We start from the raw sequence: 8,403 nt of genomic DNA, 5'->3' as shown, positions 1-8,403 counted from the left end.
AAGATATAATCCATGAAAATATCTTCAAACTTGCAAGAAATGAAGACATACAAATCGAAGAAATATAGAGAGCCCCTGATAGATACTATAAAAGATGACCATCCCCAAGGCACAGAGTTATCAGACTCACCAAAGCCAATGCAAAAAAAAAAAAAAAAAAAAAAAAAAAAATCTTAAAGGCAGCTAGAAAGGTCAGGTTACCTACAAAGGGAATCCCATCAGGTTAGCAGCAGGCCTTTCAGGAGAAACCGTACAAGATAGAAATTGTTGCGGGGCAGTTTTCAGCACTCTTAAAGGAAATATATTCCAACCAAGAATCATATATGCTGCCAAACTAAGCTTCATACATGAAGGAGAAATTAAATACCTTCATTAAAAGTTAGATTTCAAATTCATAATCTAACATTGCACCTAGAGGAACTAGAAAAAAGAACTCAAGTTCCAAGCTAGTAGAAGAAAAAAAATGACTAACGTTAGAGAAGAATTAAAATTGAGACCAGAAGTCCATACAGAGAATCAATAAAACTGAGTTGATTTTTCAAAAGAATAAACAAAATTTATAGACCACTAGCAGATTAATACATTAGAAAAAGAGAAGATTCAAATAAGCCCAATAAGAAATTGTAAAGATATCACAGATATACAAAAGATCCACCGAGACTTAGGAACATCTCTATGCACACATATTAGAAAATAGAGATAAAGTGAATAACACATAACTCCCTGAAAACACACAACTTCCCAAGATTAAACCAGAAAGAAAGTGAAAACCTAAATGGACCAATAACAAGTTTCAAAATTAAATTGATAATAACAAACTTACCAAGAAAAAAAAGATCATTGGACTAGATGAATGTATAGCCAAATTCTACCAGATGTACAAAGAAGAACTGATACCAATCTTAGTGAAACTATTCCAAAAATTCAAGGAAGAGGGGCTACTCCCTAATTCATTCTATTAAGCCATTATCATCCTGATATGAAAATCTAGTCGAGAGACACAACATAAAAGGAAAACTCCAGGCCAATATTCTTGATAAACACAGATGCAAAAATCCTCAACAAAACACTGGCAAACTGAATCCAGCAGCACACCAAAAAATTAATTCACCACAATCATGTAGGCCTGGTTCAACATACACAAATCAATAAATGTGATTTACCACACAAACAGAATGAAAAAACAAAACCATATGGTCATCTCAATAGATGCTGAAAAGGCCTTCATTAAAATCTAACATCCTTTCATGACAAAAACCCTTGGGAGACTAGGCATTGGAGGAGCATGCCTCAAAACAGTAAGAGGCATCTATAACAAACCCACAGCCAACATCATATTGAATGGGCAAAAGCTGGAATCATTCTCCTTGAGAATCAGAGTAAGACAAGAATGCCTACTCTCACTACTCCTATTCAATATGTTACTGCAAGTTCTAGTCAGAGTAATCAAGCAAGAGAAAGAAAGAAAAATCATCCAAACAGGAACCGAAGAAGTAAAATGATCTCTCTTTGCTGGTTGTATAGTTTTATACTCAGAAAACCCTGAAGACTTTGCCATAAGGTTCCTAAACCTAATAAGTGTTTTCAGTAAAGTTCAGGATACAAAAATCAATGTACAAAAATAAGTAGCATTTCTACACACCAACAGTGTTCTAGCTGAAAACCAAATCAAGAACACGACTCTATTCACAGTAGCCACAAAAAATATGAAATACTTAGGAATTCATCTAACCACAGAGGTGAAAGGGCTCTACAAGAAAACTAAAAATACTGCTGAAAGAAATCAGAGACAGCACAAATAAATTAAAAATTATTCCATGCTCATGGATTGTAAGAATCAATATTGTCAACATGGCCATACTGCTCAAAGATATTTACAGATTCAATGCCATTCCTGTCAAAACAACAACATTGTTCTTCACAGAATTAGAAAAATATCAATTCCAAAATTTAGATGGCACCAAAAAGGGATCCACAATAGCCAAAGCAGTCCTATACAAAGAATATAAAGTTAGGGGCATCATGTTAACCAGCTTCAGACTATACTGCAAGACTACAGTAACCAAGACAGCATGGTATTTATACAAATACAGATGTATGGACCAATGGAATAGAACAGAGAACCCAGAAATAAACTTGCATGACTACAACCATCTAACCTTAAAAAAATGACAAAAACAAGCAATGGGGAAAGAACATCCTATTCAACAAATGGTTCTGGGATAACTGGATAGCCATATGCAGGTTCAAAAAACCGGAGCCCTACCCCTGCTTATACATAAAAATTAACTCAAGATGGATTAAAGATTTAAATATAAGATGTGAGGCTATATAAATTCTAAAGGAAAACCTAGGAAATACCCTTCTCAACATTCTAGCTTTGGCAAAGAATGTATGGCTAAATCCTGAAAAGCAATTGCAACAAAAACTAAAATTGACAAATAGAACCTCATTAAACTATACAGCGATTCCACATAGAAAAAGAAATTACCAGCAGAGTGATCACATAAGTCTACAGAATGGGAGAATATATTCACATATTATGCACCGGACAAAGGTCTCATATCCAGAATCTATAAAGAACTTTAAAAAATCAACAAGTAAAAACAAATAATCCAGTTAAAAATGGAAAAAGGACATGAACAGATAGTTCTCAAAAGAAAACATAAAGGCGGCAAAGAAATATATAAAAATACTCAACATCACTAATTATCAGAGAAATGAACATCAAAACCAGAATGAGATACCATCTCACACCAGTGAGAATGGCAATTATTTAAAAGTCAAAAAATAGCATGTGCTCGGGAGCCTGCGGGGAATAAAGGGCACTCATACACTGATGAGGGGAGTCCAAACTAATTCAGTCACCGTGGAAAACAATTTGGAGATTTCTCAAAGAAACTGAAGCAGAACTTACATTTAACCCAGCAATCCCACTACCGGATATATACCAACAGGAAAATAACATTCTATCAAAATGACACATGCACTCATATGTTCATTGCACCACTGTTCACAATAGCAAAAATATGGAATCAACGTAGGTGCCCTTCTACAGTGTACGGGATAGAAAAAAATGTGATACATGTGAACCATAGAAAACTACACAACCGTAAAAAGAACGAAATCATGTTCTTTGCCACAACATGTATGCAGTTGGAGTTCATTATCCTAAGAGAATTAACACAGAACATAAAACCAAAAAAAATGCATGTTTTCACTTATACATGGGAGCTAAACACTGAATACACATCAACATAAAGATGGGAACAATAGGCTCTGAGGATTACTAGAAGGGAGAGGGGGAAGAGGGAAATGGGCTGAAAAACCACCTATTAGGTTATTAGATTCTAGGCTCATTAACAGGATAATGAAATTATTTGTACTCAAATGTCAGCATCACACAATATGCCCGGTTACAAACCTGCACTTGTATGCCTTAATCTGTAATAAAACTTGAAATTATAGTAAAAAAAAAAAGAAAATTCATTCATTTGTAAATGTTTTGTTTTTGACTCTGGCAAGCATACACAACATATTTGAGGTGTTCCTTAATGTGTACTTCTGCTCCCTGTCTTTTCCATGGTGTCTCACATTCAATAATTTACTTATTTGCTTACATGACAATTCTTTATATCCTACTCAAAGATGTGAATCATATGAGAGCCAATAGTGTGTGTGTATACATATATACATATATATTCCTATCACTTGGGAATATATATGTATATATATATACACACATATATATACATATATATTCCCATATATACATATATGTTCCCATCACTTCAGACATTGACATCTGTAAAATTGACAAAAGTTGATTAATTCAGTGATTATTATGGACTTCTGAGAATTAGTGCACTTGAAAAGGGAAAAACGATAACAATGGAAAAATACTAGTACTTAATCTGTTTTTATAAGAACTAAATAATATTCACATATGATATGTAAATACTACCTTGTTGAGTAGTATGATTATTATTACTGTATATTATATGATTACTGTAAATCTGAGAATACCATGCAACTTAATAGAGAAGGCTTCTGAGAAAACATTCCTCAATCTCTGAAAAAAAATAGAAAACATGAGTTTCTTCTTACCTCTGGAAATAACTGTGTAGTAAGAACTACTTGGTACTAAGAAGACAGCTCTTGACCTTTCGAGAATAACTAAGATACTGACTGTAGTGGATTCAGATGACCAAAATGTCTTTAACAATCCTGCCATTGAGAGATAGGGTCTATGACCACATCTCCTTTGATAAGACCCTGTAATTGCTTTGACCAACACCTTGGACTTTTCAGAAATGGACAGATTCAACTTCTATCTCTCAGATATCTAGCCCTTAGAACCATTAGCTGCCTCATGAGTAATTCAAGTAGTAATCCAAACCTACCTGCTAGGGAGGCCACATGGAGAGAGACTGCAACTATATTGATAGAAAAAGTTTCTCAGCTGATCCCTGTCACCTAGATGTCTAGCTAACCTTGCCAAACTATCAGGCATTTGAGTGAGACCTTTTTGGACCTTTTAAGTCAAATCAGGCATGAATTAAATACCACCAAATCATGAAGAACAGAAGCATTACCTACCTAGCTGTGCCTTGCCAGAATTCCTGGCTCACAGATTATGGAACATGATAAAATGATTGTTGTTTTAAGTCACTATGTTTTGGATGATTGGTTTGGCAGCAATAACATCAATACAGGGCATCCTGCGTGGCCAAGCCGGGGACAGCGCGAGCCGCAGCCAGAGCAGGAGCTTCCGGAACGTAGAGTAACAATCACAACCCCACATTCCGGGCGAGCGCGAGCACAAGCGGGAAGGGATGCGACCCGGACCGAGGCGCTGCGCGAGCGCCCTGCAGCCAACGTGAGCGCCGCCAGCCGCGGCGGCCCGGCCGCCGGCCAGGCCTGGGAGCGGCGGGCGCCTGCGTGCGTGCCCTCCTCTCCTCTTGTGGGTCCTGGAAGCAGTGGCCGCGGTGGCTCCCTCTGGGGTGCAAACTCAGCCGCTGCCAGCGGAACGGCCGACGCCGCGGAGGGGAGAAGGTCCTTTCTCGGCTACCACCCCCTCCCCCGGCCCTCCGGGGAAGCAGCGGCTTCAGCAAGATTGGACATGGACACCGGGTGGCACTGAACCCTCTAGCCCTCGCCCCAGGGGCCCCGTCGGGGAAAGGACGCAGCTCATAGGGGGGCCCCTGGGGAAAGGAAGAGATGTCCCCTTTCGAGCTTCCACGCACCCGCCACTCTGGGGAGGGAGCCAAGAGGCAACGGCGGCCAGCACCGGGCACCCTCGCCCCCTCCCCTCAGGCCTGGAGCTTCCAGCCCAAGTCCGCAGCACCAGGAAGGAGGCTCCTGAGCTCCCCTCGCGACCAGACAACAGCAGTAGGAGGTGGGGGCGAAGAGCGGGCTGAACCCATCCTCCGCCCGGGCGGTGGAGCCCCCACCGTGAGGCGCTGCGCAGGCGGTGGACACTCGCGCGCCCTCCAGCCCCTGGGCAGAACTTTCTCGCCCCCCTTCTCCCTCCCCCTCAGTCGGACTCCTTCCCCAGCCCGCCAGTCCTCCCGGAGGAGAAGGCGCCGCGGAGACAGCCTGGGCGGGGGCCTACCTTCCCCAGGGCCGGCATCATGTCGGTGGCGCAGGTGTCCTCGTCCCGGAGAAAATCTTGTTACCTGTGCAACCTGTCCCGCATGCCCTGGGCCATGATCTGGGACTTCTCCGAACCCGTATGCCGCGGTTGCGTCAACTACAAGGGCGCCGATCGCATCGAGTTCGTGATCGAAAGCGGGCTCACGGCTGCTTCCAGGACGGCCGCTTCCCCGGGCCGCCACCGCCCGTCGGGATCAAGACGGTGGCCCTGTCGGCTAAGGAAGTGGCCGCGGCAGCAGCGGCAGCGGCGGCGCCCGCCGCGCAGCAGCAGCAGCAGCAGCAGCAGCAGTTCAACCACGTAGATGGTCCCAGCAAACCTGCGGTGCTGGCGGCCCCGTCTGGCCTGGAGCGCTAGGCCTGAGCGTGGCCGCCGCCGCCGCCGCCGTGGAACAGCGCATCCGCTTCCAGTACCCGCCCCCGCCGTGAGCCTAGGAAGCAGCAGCCACGCCGCGCAGCTGCCCAACCAGCAACAGAGGAGGGACCCCCAGAGCGGAACCGCCAGAGACCCAACTCTTCTTCAGCGGCGGTGTCAGTGGCGTCTCGGCGTGGGATGCACGGTGGGCTTGGTGAGGGGGCTGCCCAACCCGGGAGGTGGCGGAGGTCCCCAGCTCACCGTGCCCCCCAACCTGCTGCCGCAGACACTGCTTAACGGCCCGGCCAGCACTGCGGTCCTCCCCCGACCCCCGCCTCAAGCGCTGGGCAGCCGTGGGCCCCCGACGCCTTCTCCCCCAGAGGCTCCTGGGGACCCCGCTTGTCTCGGGGGTACCCCGGGTGTATCGGCCACGTCGTCCTCGTCGTCTTCGACCTCTTTGTCGGTGACGGAGGTGGGCGTGGGTGCTGGTGGCAAGAGGCCGGGCTCGGTATCGAGCATGGACCTCCGCGTGAGTTGAAGGAGAAGCAGCGCAACGCTGAGGCCCTGGCCGAGCTGAGCGAGAGCCTGCGCAACCGCGCCGAGGAGTGGGCCAACAAGCCCAATATGGTCCGAGACACGCTGCTCACGCTGGCGGGCTGCACGCCCTACGAAGTTCGCTTCAAGAAGGACCACTCGCTACTGGGCCGCGTTTTCGCCTTCGACGCTGTCTCCAAGCCCGGCATGGACTACGAATTGAAGCTGTTCATTGAGTACCCCACGGGCTCGGGCAACGTGTACTCCAGTGCGTCTGGTGTGGCCAAGCAGATGTACCAGGACTGCACGAAGGACTTCGGCCGGGGCCTGTCCTTGCGTTTCAAGTACCTGGAGTACGAAAAGAAGCACGGCTCCGGGGACTGGTGCCTGCTTGGGGACCTGCTGCCTGAGGCCGTGCCCTTCTTCAAGGAGGGCGTGCCTGGTGCTGACATGCTGCCCCAGCCCTACCTGGACGCCAGCTGCCCCATGCTGCCCACGGCACTGGTGAGTCTGAGCCGCGCCCCCAGCGCACCCCCGGGGACCGGGGCCCTGCCATCCACGGTGCCCTCGAACTGGGGCGCAGCCGCCAGTCTGCACAAGAGGAAGGCCTTCCCCGAGCCTCCGGACCCAGCCGAGGGCGTGCTGAAGCTGTGCGAGGAACAGCAGAGGCAGCAGCAGATGGCAAACCAGAGTGAGGCGCTGAAGCTCACCATGTCCACCGGGGACTTCTCGGCGGGGGGGCACGCGGCAGGGGGTCCGCCTCTGCCGACCCCACCTCTGGGCCCCCATTCCAACCGGACCACCCCACCTGAGTCACCCTCCCAGAACGGTCTGTCCCCCATGGCCGCCCTCATGTCGATGGCAGATACTCTGGGCACTGCGCACTCACCCAAAGATGATAGTTCCGTGCACTCTACCACTGCGTCCGCGCGGCGCAACAGCAGCAACCCAGTCTTGCCGACCTCCGTGCCGGGGCAGCGCCGCTTGGCATCACATAAAGGGGACGTGAATTTACAGGTGACGCTCCCACCGCCTAGCGCCCATCCGGGCATGGACCAAGTGCACCCCCAAAACATTCCGGATTCCCCCATGGCCAACAGCGGACCCCTCTGCTGCACCATTTGCCACGACCGTTTGGAGGACACGCATTTCGTTCAGTGCCCGTCCATCCCCAGCCACAAATTTTGCTTCCCTTGCTCTAGAGAGAGTATCAAGGCCCAGGGGGCCACTGGTGAGGTGTATTGCCCCAGCGGAGAGAAATGCCCCCTAGTCGGGTCGAATGTACCTTGGGCCTTCATGCAAGGCGAAATCGCGACTATCTTAGCTGGGGATGTTAAAGTGAAAAAGGAGAGAGACCCTTGAACCACTGGGCAGCCATATCCTTTGCCCCAGACCAGCTCCTCTCCAATCCTGAGGACCCTGCCCCCACCCACCTCAACCCTCCCTTCCCTCACCCCCAAGATGTAGAATTGTGAATATAACAAAACTGCGAAAAGTTAGTCTTATGTATAGACATTATTTTCGTCGTATGTTTCCATATTTTGAAACAAAGGTATGTAACTTCTTCATTTGAAGGATAAGCTGGTTTGTGTTAAGCAGTATCATATTGGTTGGGTCGTTGGCATCATATTCGTTAGCATTTATTTGGTGGCAGAATGTTTGCCTAGGTACAGAATTAACAGCCCTTAGCAACGACTGCTGATGGTGTGTATTTTTATAAATGTTGTGCACTCTCTGAAAGGAGAAACAGACACAAAAGAAAAAGACTTTTTTTTTTTTTTGCCAAGGCCAGTGTTGCTGCCTAAAAAAAAAAAAAAAAAGACGCTATAAAATGGTGAAAGCTTCCTTCTAAACTGCCCCAA

General features: G+C 47.2%; 1 pseudogene; it reads left to right on the top strand.

The window, feature by feature from the left end:
* Positions 1-5,633: 5,633 nt before the first annotated feature.
* LOC135272115 (probable E3 ubiquitin-protein ligase IRF2BPL) lies at positions 5,634-7,912 on the top strand (annotated as a pseudogene).
* Positions 7,913-8,403: the final 491 nt, after the last annotated feature.

This window comes from Aotus nancymaae, unplaced genomic scaffold (genome assembly GCF_030222135.1).
Source record: "Aotus nancymaae isolate 86718 unplaced genomic scaffold, 86718_ANA_hifiasm-v0.15.2.pri h1tg000106l, whole genome shotgun sequence".
In the NCBI taxonomy this organism is placed as follows: Eukaryota; Metazoa; Chordata; class Mammalia; order Primates; family Aotidae; genus Aotus; species Aotus nancymaae.
Note: the sequence above shows the minus strand (reverse complement) of the source record. Positions and strands in the feature narration are given on the sequence as shown.